Source organism: Telmatherina bonti (assembly GCF_933228915.1).
Source record: "Telmatherina bonti genome assembly, chromosome: 18".
In the NCBI taxonomy this organism is placed as follows: Eukaryota; Metazoa; Chordata; class Actinopteri; order Atheriniformes; family Telmatherinidae; genus Telmatherina; species Telmatherina bonti.
This window is the reverse complement of record NC_136616.1, coordinates 35,557,548-35,572,787: the sequence shown is the minus strand read 5'-3', so window position 1 is coordinate 35,572,787 and position 15,240 is coordinate 35,557,548.

Below are 15,240 nucleotides of genomic sequence, written 5' to 3'. Positions count from 1 at the left end.
CACCAGTTATGATGCTTTTATGCACTTAGACAGCTATGCTTCACATTTTATTTGTGCATGCTTAACTTTTAGCAAGGTAAGAATTATCGTAACTTTAAACACAGCGCGGCCACGAGGCACGCAATGACCAGTTTGTAGAGAATGTAAGAAAACATAACTTGTTTATTTCACATTTCAATTTACCAGTGATAAAATATAAAATGTTTGTGAACAAACTTCACTTTACTCGGCTCAGCTGCTATCTGTTTCACCGTCCGGTTTGCTCTGTCTCGGCTTCCACGGTAGGCAGCCATGAGCAAGGATGACCCCGCCCTGCTACTTATCCAGCAGCCCAATTACATTTTTAACTTGGCAGTCGCAGAAACAAATATATGACAAAAATAAATCAATAAAAAATCGGCAAATTTTTATAGATAGCCGATATCACCCTGGACCCCCATATCGGCCGATATATCGGTTGTGCCCTAGTCCGAAGCACAATGGAAAACTTCTACTTAAAAAAACCAAACCTCCACTAGATTAAAGGTCCATAGACAAAAAACCGAAGTATTCTGTATTTTACAGGAAAATATCAAGTCATCCAGGCATTTATGGTTTTTAAGGAAAGGCGAGGCAAGTTTATTTGCATAGCACCTTTTAAAGTACAAGACAATTAAAAGTGCTGTACATGAAACAGTGAAAGCATGACAGATGATGTAAAGCAAAAAAAAAAAGCATAAAAGACAACACAAATAGCAAAATCCCACATGTTCACCATCTGGCTAAACGGGTGGTTTAATCTGTCTTCATAGTTAGGTAGAGCTGATTATCATCTGCGTATATGGAAACCTCTTCAAAGTGAAAACTATTGGTTCAAGAACAGAAACCTGAGGAACTCCATGACTACTCAACTCTAAAATTCGCAAATATGAACAAATTAAAATCTGAGTTAAACCAAAAGAAAAGTGTTCAAACAGTGAAAAGGTTTGATCAATAGAATCAAATCGAAACACTGATGTACAAGAAACAAGAATAAAAGGTTTGTTGTTTGTTTGAAGTCATTAAACTGAAGCAGACGATGGCATAGTTCAGGTGCACTAAGTCCTGATGTTTCCATGGCAACTGTGCTAAAAATAAAAGGATGGAAACTTTTTCAAAATGTAACTGTGACTTAATCATTACTTCTGTTCAGTGTTGGTTCATAATGACTTTTATATGTTAAGCCAGCTTCACAGGACAGCTTGTAGATCTTTTGACTATGGAAGCTGTAACCTTTCAGACACTTTCTCTTTTCCTCAGGTCTTCATCTTCCCACCATATTATCACGATGTCAGTTAACTACTCCTCTTCCTTCAACTCCTCCCTGGATACAGTATACTCCTCGTGTTTCAAGTCCATACCAAACACTTCAGTCCTCAACAGCCTTTCTGCCACCAGACTCGTCCTCATGATCCCCATTTCCATCTTCGTCCTCCACCTGGGCATCCAACAATGGCGGCAGCATCATTCCTTTAAAGCAGCGAGCCACTCTGACATCTTCACCTACAACCTGGCCGTCATGGAGCTGATTTGGTGTTTGGGAGCCATTTTTTATTTCTCAGGGGTCTTTACTGTCATTGCAAATGAAATTTCAGTGCTGAATTATTTTTACACAATCATTCTTTTTGCAGAGATTGGCTTCCATGTCCTAACCTGTGTAGATCGCTACCTAGCTGTTGTCCATCCAGTGACGTATCATAAACTGCGGAAAACACGTGGAGTCCCCATCAGAAACGTCAGCGTAATTAGTGTTTGGCTAAATTCAATGCCTGCTAACTGTATCTTACATTTTTATGCTCGTACTTTATACATTATCATGTTTTTTATTTTTTATGTTGTCTCATTGGTTGTTGTCTCTTTCTGCAGCCTTTCTGTTCTCTTTGCACTCTATCGTCCCGGCCCGGGGGCAGGAGGTGGGAACAGGGGCCGAATTGATCCATCAAAACAAAGGGCGTTCTTTACTGTTATGGCCATAATGGGGGTCCTTTGGTTGTTTTTCTCAGGGTTCCTTGTTACGTCAACACTGATCGTTTCAAACATGATCTGCCTAACTGTTTCCTATGCAGTGCATTCTTATCTGATGTGGCTTAGTCTGCCCAGCAGTTTGGTTCTGCCACTGCTTTATCTGCACAAGACGGGCAATCTACCATGTGGACGCCAGAATGATGAGTGAAGAGAACCGGCGGATATGATTCTTCTAAATTTTCAGATGATATAGTTTATCTTATTGACTGACCTATAAATAGTTCCGAGACTTCAAAGATCCTCTTGGTTAGATTTGCTTTGCATCCTGAAATTAGACTCAACAAGAAGATTCAGTGTTTAGGTTTTCTCTTTCTAATGTTTGGAACAAAATACCAGGAAACGCAAAGTCTCCTTCCAACTAACTTGTTCTTCTGATTTCGCTCCTACAACTCTTTAATTTGCCTGTTTTCAATTAAGAAAGGAACTGTTTCCTTTTCTTTCCTTTTTCACATATTTTAGCAGATATAATGAAAATAATAATGATCATGATAGTGATCTATTCCTTCTTGAAATCTGTGTCATCACTGTGTGTCTTCTCTTTCTGTTATGTACATCACATTTGGGTTTCCCCTGCGATTGATTGGCAACCTGTCCAGGGTGAACCATGGCTCTCACCCAGTTATTACTGGGATTGCCTCCAGCTTCTCCGCAACCCTTGATGGAAACATGCAGTTCGGAAAATGGATGGATGGATGGATGGATGGATGGATGGATGGATGGATGGATGGGATTCCTGATGTAGGAAATGCGTTTAATTTACATTTTTGTGGAGACCATTTCTGATAAGGCTTCAGACAATTCTGGCCAGATCAACTAAAGGTCCAGATGCATCTGTCAGGTCTTGATTCAGGTCTTTGCTTGCCTCTCTAACAGAGAGCTTATGAGGAAACTCCACAAAACCATCTTCCCAAACCTTAAATTCTAATTCCTCATTTAGTCCGTTCACTGGAACTGGTCTGGGGGTTACATCATTGTCCTACGTAATCTAGAAGCAATACTGCTTTATCTTATACTTCTAAAAACTAGCTGTACCATTTATGTTTGGGTGTATCTTTAATACAGTTTTAATGCTGTGTGACAGAAATGTGTTGTTTTAGAGATTTAAAACATTTGATAAATTCTTTTCTAATCATTTTACACAAGTGAAAAAAAAACTGTTCAAGTCCATTTTTTCAACACACTGATAATGATACACTTCTGTAAAAATCCCACAATTTCTTACAGCTTGTCCTCTTGTCTTTTGCTTTTAGGTGACCAGCTTTTTATATGTTATTCATTTTATTAATTTATTTATTCTTTTTTGGCTTTTAAAGATTTTATACATTTATGTCTTGGCCCTAGATTAGAGGATTACACTTTTGTATGGTTGTGCACTTGTATTTGTGTGTTATTGTGTTTTTAAAAATGGATGGCCTCTCTGTCACTGCAGATATAACCTACCTTCAGGTATCAATAAAGTCACCTTTAGATGTCCCCGGTTACAATATTTTCACGTGTGCACACATTAATGGACAAACTGGTGAGATATCTGGGCTTCAGTATTGGGACATTTTGAGATGTAAACACACTGAGATCAAATCATGGACCTTCCAGCTGGAAGACAACATCTCTACCAGCTGATACACATCTCCAATAGGAACTCAGAGCCTCTGTTTTCTGTCGAATCACCAGTTTTCTTAAGAAAACTTTAAATGGAGATGTTGTTGTCAGAATAATTGTTTTTATTACAAAGCAGACGAGTACATGTGGAAAGAACATTTGCCTGTTCCGAGTTATTACACAAGTCCTCACGTAGGCATGCAAATCACCCTCGCTGTCTGTCACACATGAACATCATTCAACGCCCTGAAACACACATCAAACATCATCATAAACGTGGGTCAGAAAATACTGAACGTCAGTCTGCCAGGTTCAGGACACTGCAGCTGGACCATCACAAACGTTGCTGTCCAGGTGGGTTTACTGGTAACCTCACAGATTCCAGTTCAAGTTTTAGCTAATTTAGATCTTGATACTCAGAGCAGAAATCAATCTGAAAACTTATCATGTTTTTATTTGAGTGTGTGAACACTATTGGATATATTAGACATCTTAAATGCTTTGTACTTTTGGGTGTTTTTATTTCCATTTCACAGGATCTCCAAAACTCTCAATCCTGCATTCATGCCACTCAACAGTAGGTGCATTTCCATTACACCTTGAATTGCAAAAAAATTAAATGTTGCAATAAAAAAAATGCAAAGGGAAATACCTACATTAAAAAAAAGTCTCAAATATTGCTAAAAAGTTTTTATGCTCTCATGAGGGGATTTCTTCAGACTTTTTAATATCAAAATATATTGCAAAAGTGAAATGGAAATGCTTTATTGCATTTATATGTCCCCAGACGGGGTCATGACCAGTTCATTTCTGGTAAAGATGGTGCGGTGTGAGAAACACAACAACAAATTTAAGAGTTTTAGAAAATAAAATGTGGGAGAAAAGTTTAAAAATCCGTAGCAAATTCTCCACAGCAAATAGAAAACCCCAAATTAACGCTCTGTGCCAACTTTGCATAAACTGCAATTTTCATAAAATGTCACAAGAGTCACGAGATTTTACAAGATTTGAGGCTAATGTGCGAAACACTGTTCAAATCGCAATTATTGTTTGTCAAAACTTACAAATATCGCTTTTATTTTGCTAAAGAAATGTAATGGAAATGCTGCTAGTGACTTACCATAACTTACCATAACAAGATTAAACCGGTATATCCAAGGTCCAAAGACAACAACCTCAAGTTAATCTTTATTTAGACACAAAATATTAAATCACTGGGTCTTTGTGGGTTTTTTTTACAACATATTTGTAATCTTGGAACATGGTTGGTTCAGTCTTTGTGATTAGTTTGTTGGCTGCCAACATCCTCTTTGTGAATTCAAACATTCACTGCCAAAGATGCAAAACACGTCAAAAGACATGTTGCAGTTTCTGTATATGGATAGTTCATTTGGCCGGGTGTATGCGTCGGGGGCATCCACACTATGAGCATGCACCCAACGTGTTGTGAACACGTCCTGATTGCACAGTCTGCCAATCAGCCCTCAATATCTGCATTCCCAGAACTCAATATTCTGTGCATCCTTAAAGACGAGCCAAAATGCTCCAAAGCACTGGCAGTATGGGGCTCTCTGCCATAACAAAGGTTTGCAGTCAATGAGTTAAATAGAGCTGATTATCATCTGCGTATTTGGAAGTATCTTCAATGTAATGAGTATCGGTCCAATCACAGAACCCTGTGGAACTCCAAGTCTACTTTGTGAGAAAAACTCATTTGACAAACTAGAATCTTACTTAAACCAGTATAATCTTATCAACATATTCAAGTTTCTGTGAATAAACAAAAAGTTGTGATCAACAGAATCAAATCCAGCATCGATATACTTGAAACAAGTATCGGCAGCTTGTTGTTTGAGGTCATGAGGAGATTTTGGCAACTTTCTCCAGTGCTGTTTCTGTACTACGATGTGCGCTGGATAATGATCGAAAATTAAGCAGATGATGACGTGGTTTACGTACTCTAACTCCTGCTGTTACTAAGGCAACTGTGCTGAAAATAAATGGATGAAAACTTCATTACTTCTGTTCAGTGTTTCTCAAATGCAGTCCTCAGACACCCCCTGCCCTGCATGTTTTAGACACGTTCCTGCTCCAAACCACCTGAATCGGATTATTGAACTTCCTTATTAAGTTCTTTGCAGCCCTTGATTTCATTCAGGTGTGTTAAGGTAGGGTTACCTATAAAACATGCAGGGAAGGGGGTCCTAAGGACTATAATTGAGAAACATTGGTTTATAATGACGTTTAGATCTTAAACCTGCTTCATAGCACAGTTTGTAGATCTTAACTCTGAAAGCTGTAACGTTTCAGACACTTTCTCTTCTCCTCAGGTCTGCATCTTCTCACCGCATCATCACGATGTCAGTTAACTCCTCTTTCAACTCCTCTTTGGATTCGATACACTCTCTGTGTTTTGACTCAACACTCAGCATCTCAATCCTCAACGGCTTTTCTGCCACCAGACTCGTCCTCATGATCCCCATTTCCATCTTCGTCCTCCACCTGGGCATCCAACAATGGCGGCAGCATCAATCCCTTAAAACAGCGAGCCACTCCGACATCATCACCTACAACCTAGTCGTCATGGATCTGATATGGTGTTTGGGGACACTGTTATCCTTTTTGCTAAGTTTTTTTCATTTAGAAAATTTAATTTCATTGCTGTATTTTTTTTACTCCTTTGTTTTCTATGGAGAGACCAACTTTCACAGCCTAACGTGTGTGGATCGCTACCTAGCAGTCGTCCATCCAGTAACGTATCGTAAACTACGAAATACCCGTTTAATCACCATCAGAAACATCAGCATATGTTGTGTTTGGTTGTTGTCGTTAGTGCTGACTTGTATTTCAAATCTGTTTGTCAGTATTTTTTCCTTTGTCGTATTGTTCGGTTTTTTGGTCATCTCATTGGTTGTTGTCTCTTTCTGCAGCCTTTCTGTTCTCTTTGCACTCTTTCGTCCAGGTCCGGGAGCAGGAGGTGGGAACAGGGGCCGTATTGACCAATCAAAACAAAGGGCGTTCTTCATGGTTATGGCCATAATGGGGGTCCAGTGTCTTTTTTTCTTGGGGTTCCTTGTTTCAGCTGCACTGATGCTGTCACAAGAAATATGCCCAGGTTCCTCCTATGCAGTCCATTCATCTCTGATGTGGCTTAGTCTGCCCAGCAGTTTGGTTTTGCCGCTGCTTTATCTGCAAAAGACAGAAAACCTGAGATGTGGAAAACAAAGTTGCAGGTAAAGACAACAAGTGGACTTGTCACTACATATCTGATTGGATGGCACCATATAAAACAATGAGACTTCTAAGATCGTAGAGTTTGTTTTCCATTCCACAAGGTAACTCTAAACCTTTAGTTTTCTGCTCCTAAAATCTGGAACATTGATCCATCCATGTATTTTCCATACTGTTCATCCCAGTTCAGGGTCACCAGTAACCTGGAGCCTGTCCCAGCAATTGCTCAGTTTGTCATCCATATGTCACACACACACCTGTGCACAACTAGATCCAAGAGAGGCAAATTAGCCATTTTACATGCCGTTCTTTACCAGAGAAGTGAAAATCATCTGTAAAAGCAATGTAAAATGTCCTATAAAAAGAGGCGGACATGAACAAGATTAAGAAAAGCGAGGTATCAGATATTGGTTTTTTTAGACACATTTTTTTTGTTAAAGGTTATACACATCTACCTGGAAGAAGAGGTTTAAAGTAAGGCTGCCTTTACATCAGGATAGTCCGCTAGAATTGGTCTGATTGGGGGACTCGGCTAAGTTATAGGGGAGTATATCCATACAAACAGAGATCATGTTCACGCTGCACTTTGGTAAAACATGTCAAACTATTAGAATATAATATATTCCCATTCTCACCAAAAGTGGCGCTGTACTAAAATTTAGCAGAAGAGAGAGAACAATACCCACGTGGAATGGAAAATTCTGTTGCGAGTTAAACATGGAGATGAAACTATCACTATTTTAGGGTTTTTTTTGTCTCTTATGCAAGTATACTGCAGAAATACACTGCAACAATGGACGCAGTATGAACGTCAGACGAGGCAGAGGACCCTTAACGCCATCGCTTTGTATTTACCCACAATGCAATGCTAGGCCAAATGCAGCAAGTGACTTTTTTTGTAGTCTGCATTTTTGTATTTGGTCCACTTGAAACGGACATAGATCGTATTTGTAGGTCGACCGAGACCACTTTTTTATTCAAATCAGAATTCGTTCGGCGCATTCACATTTCCCTGAATGAAGCAGACTTTCCAAGCAAAGAGACAAGGGTTCTAATAAGAAGGCTGTGTGAACGTGCCTTTGTATCTTGATATTTTGACATGTGAAGACACTCAGAGCATCACCAATTCTTTTGTGCCCCGCCACTGCATGTCATTAAAATGGAAACACGTTCTACAGGCCTGGGCAAACAAAAAATATTATTCATGTCATGGTGAAAAGTCAACAGGAAGGATTTCATTGAATTTGTCCAATGGACACCAAAATTTATCATGATGCTCGGGAGGCATGTGTGATCAAAAGTTGTGCAAAATGTTAACAGAATCCAAGGCGTGTCATGTCTTGCCTGTTTTGGGGTTTTTTTCATTTTATTTTATGTATGTAAACTGCAGAAATACACTGCAACAATGGCCGCAGTCTGAACACCAGACAAGGTAGAAGGCAATTGCTATGTATTTACCAACAATCCAATCTTATGCCAAATGCAGGTGGTAATTTTTTTGTCGTCCGCTTCCTGTATTTGGTTCGCTAGAAACAGAGCTCTTATTTCCTGAATGTCAGCCTGCTATCACTGCCTTTCATGTTTTCATTGAATTACCAGCAAATGCCTTTTCCTCACTGCTGCACGTAGTCCATAGCAACAATTCTTTCAGCTGTAGAGTTAATGCATTTATTGTAAAGTGATCAGAGATGTTTTCACTGCAAAGAAGTAAACATGTTGGGCACTAGTGCATATCTTGACAGTCCTCGTCTTACAGACAACCAGAGATAAGTTTAACATGCAGACAGGGCATTACCTTCCACGAGGCTGCTCTTTAGTATTTGTCCTTCTTGCACGGGGACAATCAGCTCATTCACAGCTTCAATACTTTTTTTTGCTAGTTTTCTTGAGAAAATAGTTTTAAAATTAGTTTACAGATGAAAATACCTTGTTGACCTAAGGTACCCAAAACCAATTGTACCAGCAAAATACTTTGTTTAAAATACATTTTAACTCATTTTGAATGTTTTCTGGACTCTCAGTGCTTCATGCTGGACGAAACCTTGGCCCACCATCTTTCTCTTTTCCTCAAGGCTCTTGCACTGTTCCTTCCCCTCTCCTTCGACAGACTGGTGGTCTCTGTGCTCAGCCTTTGCAATTCGTACCATATGCTTCAAGTCTTTATGCTGTCTTTAAGTAGCTGTGGTTCATGTTATTTAGTCATTTGTATTGATTTTATATCATTTTAAAAACACAGATCAGCTTAAGAAGAAAAAAACTGCTGATGGACGAATAGTCAGAGATTTTACGGATGCGCACGCACATCTTCTAAACACAACAGTTGCTATGGGGATAAGTGCCTTTAATTTAATGAACTGGAACGTTTTTATACAACTGGTCCACTACCGTGAAGAGATGAGGGGTAGTTTCACTTTAAGTTTTTGCTTGTTGACATCATGTTCTGTTCTGATAGACTTGTCTTCTGGATATGATTGGAATGAAAAGAAATAGTTTAGCATGGTTTATGTTGCCCTGCGATGGACTGGCGAGCTGTCCAGGGTGTACCCTGCTTTTCGCCCAAAAGACGGCTGGGATAGGCTCCAGCTTCCCCGTGACCCTTCATTGGATTGACTTCTCCCTGCTGCACAGGCCTACAGGCAGCCTGTGGTAAAATGTTTTTATTTCTTTGGCTTTTGACTTTGATATTTTAAAATGCATGAAGTGAGAGAGAGAAAAGTTTTGGCAACAGTACCGGTAACAATTTAAAACTACTTCCCCGCTGGAAACATGTCATACCTTCAGGACACTGCCTGGGCCTTGAGGACCAGGGATTACTTTGTGGTCTTGAGGTGACCTTCTTTGACTAACTCCTAGCAGGTTCTTGGCTTGTAGCATTTCAAAACTGGAGGATGTTGTTTGATTTAAAGTGAACACAAACTGTATTTCTAAAGTCATGCACCATTTTGTGGGTCCCTAAGCTGCTTATTTGGCCTTTAAAACATTTTGGTCTAAATTTTCTTGTATGAAAGCTGTTTCCCTTCGTCCATTGTGTCCTGGTTTGTCCTAGCTTGTTCAAACATTCTAAGTTTTAATGTGATAATTATTTATTCCTGGTTATTTCTGTTGTATATTTCAGATAATGCAACTTCCTGATTTATTATGCAAAGCCTTTCTGTGACATTGCAGACTTTATTCGCTGTTTGCTGTGATTTTAGTTCAGTAATTATTGAGTTGATTAAAGTACATTTTTATGCAGCAGTTACTTTCCTGTGTTTTATAAAAAGAGGTGGCTTTTCCTTGTCATTTTTGTTTCCATTTTTAATTCATGTATGCCTTAAAACTGGGGTAAGTAATGTTGGGGAGCTAGCAAGGTGTAAAAGTGGCGCCCTGTCTTGGCTCCTCCCCCTCTGGGTTTGCTCCTTGCATGATCCAAGGATTTTTTTATTCGCAGCTTTTTCCACCAATGATTTTCTCTTTCTTGGCTGTTTAGCGGATGGAGGCAAATTCAATTCAGCTTTATTTGTATAGCGCCACTTCACAACAACGTTGTCTCAGGACACTTTACACACACATCATTTCAAGCCAGTTCATCCATATCCTATAATAGAAACCAACTGATTGCATCGAGTCATGACTTGGATCCAATCCCCCATCCTGAGCTGCACACGGCGACAGTGGGAAGGAAAAAACTCCCCTTTAACAGGAAGAAAACCTCCGGCAGAACCCGGTTCAGGGAGGGCAGCCATCTGCCTCGACTGGTTGGGGTGGAGACAACAGGAAAGACAGATCAACATGTACAACTGCACTTGTTCAGGAAGACCTGCGGAAAAAAGGAGAAATAAGTTAGAGACGGCAATATTGGCATATATTTATACATTAATATATTACAGAAATAGAGCGAGGTACTTCTCAGTGCATCAGGTAACATCCCCATTGCTACATAAGTAATGGATGGCCAGACTACCCATAACTATAAGAGCAATGAGCAGAACCTGGACAGTTGGGTCCCGTACATGCAGACTCCAACTCAGGAGATGCTCTTATCCTAACTATAAGAATCATGGAAAAGGAAGGTTTTCAGCTCCATCTTAAAGGTGTGGAGGGAGTCTGCCTCCCGAACCCACGGTGGGAGCTGGTTCCATAAGAGAGGAGCCTGATAGCTAAAGGCCCTTCCTCCCATAGTACTCTTTGAGACTCTGGGAACCACCAGTAAACCTGCAGTCTGAGAGCCAAGTGCTCTATTTGGAATATATGGAACTATAAGATCTTTTATGTACAATGGAGCTTGGTCATGGAGAGCTTTATATGTGAGGAGAAGAATTTTAAGCTTTATCCTGGATTTAACAGGGAGCCAGTGTAGAGAGGCTGAAACTGGTGAAACATGATCTCTCCTGCTCGTCCTAATCAGAACCCTCGCTGCAGCATTTTGGATCAGCTGGAGACTTTCAGGGCATATTTGGGACAACCCATAAATAATGAATTGCAGTAATCCAGTCTGGAAGTAATAAAGACATGGACTCATTTTTCTGCATCATTCTGAAACAAGATGCCCCTAATTTTTGCAATATTACGCAGGTGGAAGAAGGCGGTTCTAGAAACCTGTTTTAAATGTGAGCTAAAAGACAAGTCCTGGTCAATAATGACTCCAAGATTTCTCACTGTGGTACTGGAGGCCAGATTAATGCCATCCAGATTAATTTCATAACTGTATAATTTTGTCCGAAGTTTTTCAGGCCCGAAGATAACAACCTCTGTCTTGTCTGAGTTTAAAAGGAGAAAATCCAGAGTCATCCAGTTCTTGATGTCTGTCAGACATCTAGATTGTCAATAACCCGAGCCGGGTCGGGAAATCCTTCATACATTTTCTCAGCCATGTTTGCCTTCCGAATTTCTTCTTCACTACTTTGTATTTTCATCCTAACACGCTGTTTTTATGCAGGGTGTGGCTATCAGGTATGCGCTGCTGGAGGGGGAGGAGGGGAGCCGGGAGAAGACGCTACGAAATATAAGAAATAAACAACTTCATTTGGGTCCCAGAGTTTTACAGATTTACAGTAAACTGAGGGGTCTAACTATATTTCTTATTGTTCATGATTACAGAATGTATACACTGCTATCAGGACGAGGAACCACTTCACCCAGAGGAACGCGTCTCTGAGCAACATTACCTACTATAGCTTTAAAAGCTAAACGACAGTATCATTAAGAGCCTTTGTTTTGAATTTGCAGAGCAGTGGTGCGAGAAAACACAATTTGCCTGTTTAAATTAACTGGAAAAAGCAAACAAAACATCCCCTGAAAGCATATGCCAGTTTGCAAGATGCAAAGAACCCCTCTGATCTTTCTCATATTCAAACACAGTCTAAAAACACACCCATGTTTCAAAACAAACATGTTTAACACTTGTTTCTATGAGATGGAAGCGACCAGTATAAAGACACAGCTGAGGTCCAGTCCGGCTGCTGTGGTGAGTATTGCCCAACAGTTTTTTACTATAAATTTAGCATTTAAATACAGATTATCATCTTATAAGATTTATGTGTGCAGCAGGCAGTCTTTATTTACAAAGAGGTGACTTCAACATCTGTTTAAGATACCATCAGGACAAATATCATAGCAGCTGTTTAGTGTAGACTTGTCAATCCTTTCATCATCAACTCAGTTTGATCTGAGTGTGTATGTGAGTGTGTGAAATAATGCAAAATAAGCTTTACATGTGAACTTAATTTGACTTTCTGTAATTGTTTGAATGCACATGTGCAGCTTTTCAGTTAAGTTTGTAAATATTTATTCAGCATATGATGATCTCTTGCAAATTCCCACCAAACAGCAACCAGAATAAGTTTCTTAACCACGAACTGTTCTGGTTCAAGGCATCATCCTGAACCCACAGCTGGAATTCTTCCATTGTCTGTCTTTGAACCATGGATGTGGACCTAAAGGTGTTCATTCTCATCAAACGTCACTTAAAGTTGAATTACATGATGAATATCTGTAAACGTGAGTGAAATAATGAAAGGATCCTTTTGTTTTTCTTTCGCTTTGCCTCTTCAGATATTTGTCAACATAAAGATGTCGGAAAACTCTTCTTCCGATATGCCTGACGACTTCTACAACTCTTCCGATCCTGCTGTGGAATGCCTCCGACTTCCAGAGAGCGTCTCCATCCTCAAAGCCTTCACAATCACCAACATCATCCTCGTCTACCCACTCTTTGTGTTCGTCCTCTTCCTCGGCTTCCAGCAGTGGAGGAAGCAGCGCTCATCCTCCACAGCAGCAACGGCCACAAGTCACTCGGATGTGTTCACCTATCACATGGTTACCATGGAAATGATGGCAACGCTGACATGCGCCTGCTACCTGATCGGTGTGCATATTGATCACCTGGACATGATGAGCTATAGCATGGTGCTGTTTTCTACCACATGGAGCGTGAAAACACTGTTCCACATGTTGACCTGTGTTGAGCTCTACCTGGCTGTTGTCCACCCCGTCACCTACCTGCAGCTGAAGGACTCCAGCGGAGTCAGGGTCAGAAACATCAGCGTGGGTTGTGTTTGGCTGCTCTGCGTTGTATGTGGAATTGTAGCCTGTCTAAACTCTGAATTAGTCTCCATGGCTCTGTATTTCTCATTTGCGGCTTTGGTTTTGGTTGTCGTGACCTGCTGCTGCATTTCTGTTCTCTGGATTCTGAGATGTCCGGCGCCGGGGGACGGAACCAAGGAGGGGGTTGACCAGTCAAAACAGAGGGCTTTCAAGACCATCCTGACCATAGTGTCAGTGCTGTGGTTGTGCTTGGGTGGAATGCTGATCTGTGATGCTTTGGAAGCCTTGGTGCTGAATGAGACGGATGGATGTATAGCAATGGCATGTGCCGTCTGGTTCACGCTGCCCAGCAGTTTGGTGTTGCCTCTGCTGTTTCTGCAGCGAGCTGGAAAACTGCCGTGCTGTAAACGCTGAAATAGGGTCCAGGATTGGCCAGGTTAGATGGGAAGTGTGGGACCACATTTCTTGCCATGTTAGCTTAGGCTTTATTGCAGTGATATCCAAGTCCAACGTGAGCTTCACCACCCTGCACCAGCTTATGGACTTTGTGAGTCAGAATACATTGTCTCTGCCAACCACAATTCAATTCAATTCAACTTTATTTATGTAGCATCAAATCACGGCAATGCCATCTCAAGATGCTTTACAGACAGAAAAAAAAACATAATGAAAGCCAATTCATAATAGCCTAATAAGGAAACCAACAGATTGAGTTGGAGGGTCCAACAGTGGGAAGGAAAAAACTCCCTTTTAACAGGTAGGAAACACTTGAATATCACAAAGTGCTTGATTGGAATTGTTTTTAGTGTTTTAGTAATTACTTTTAAAACTATTATGTTTGGAATGGCTTGTTAAAATCGAGGCAGATGTCCAGTAGTTGCAGTTTAAGTTGCTGGGTTGACAATTTTGTTCGATGACTTATGCATATTCTAACAGTCGTAATTGTGGAATGACGCTTTACGAACACTTTAGCTGTCCACTATTAGTTATGTCATCAGACAGCACCTAGCAGGTTGGGACGGCGCCTCGTGGAGAATGAATGAACATTTTTCTAGAAGAACGCACTGCTCGTTTTGGTTTATCTCATAGTAATAGGTGGATTGTGTAGCTTCCGTTTTATTCATGTAAGATGAGGCAGTAGCCGTCCAACCGGGCTTCCTATCTTTGAAAAGTTTAATAAATGAAGAGCACTGTGGAAATAAAGTACCAGTGTGTTCGTGAGTTACTTATCGCCACGTTTTTGCATTGTAGCTTTCAAGTTAGCATACCATCCACACACAAACCATTCCCATTACAATATGCTGAGTGTGGCCTTTTAATGTCCGTTCACACCAGGACTCGGTTCATTGTGGGTTGTAACATCCTTATGGACCGAGTTTGCTTTCACACTGCAAGTACGCAAAGAAACCAGACCTTTTGAATAGCTCCCTCCTTGCCAGAGGTGGCACGGCATCATGAAGTAATGCAGGAGGAGACGAGACAAACAACAGAGAAAAAAACAATATAATTATTGGTTAACCAATATATTTATTGGTTCATGGAAGACAACTTCTGTTTCCTCCACATAAGCTCAACACATGAAGCTGTCTCAGATGCCTTTTGGTTGATCATATTTCTGTCAGAACTTCTAACAAGTTCCTCCATGTCTGAACTAAAATTATTTCTTCCAGCCAGAACCGCCTATTCTCCAACATCTGCATATGTTAAAATTGTGTTTACCCGTCTACTTCATGTATTTGGTTCCCTAGAAGGGAAATATTTAAAGTCATAGGCTGACTAAAGATCAATTGTATGATGTGAATTGATTCATTTGCATATTCAAACTTTCAGAAAGCAGTGCCT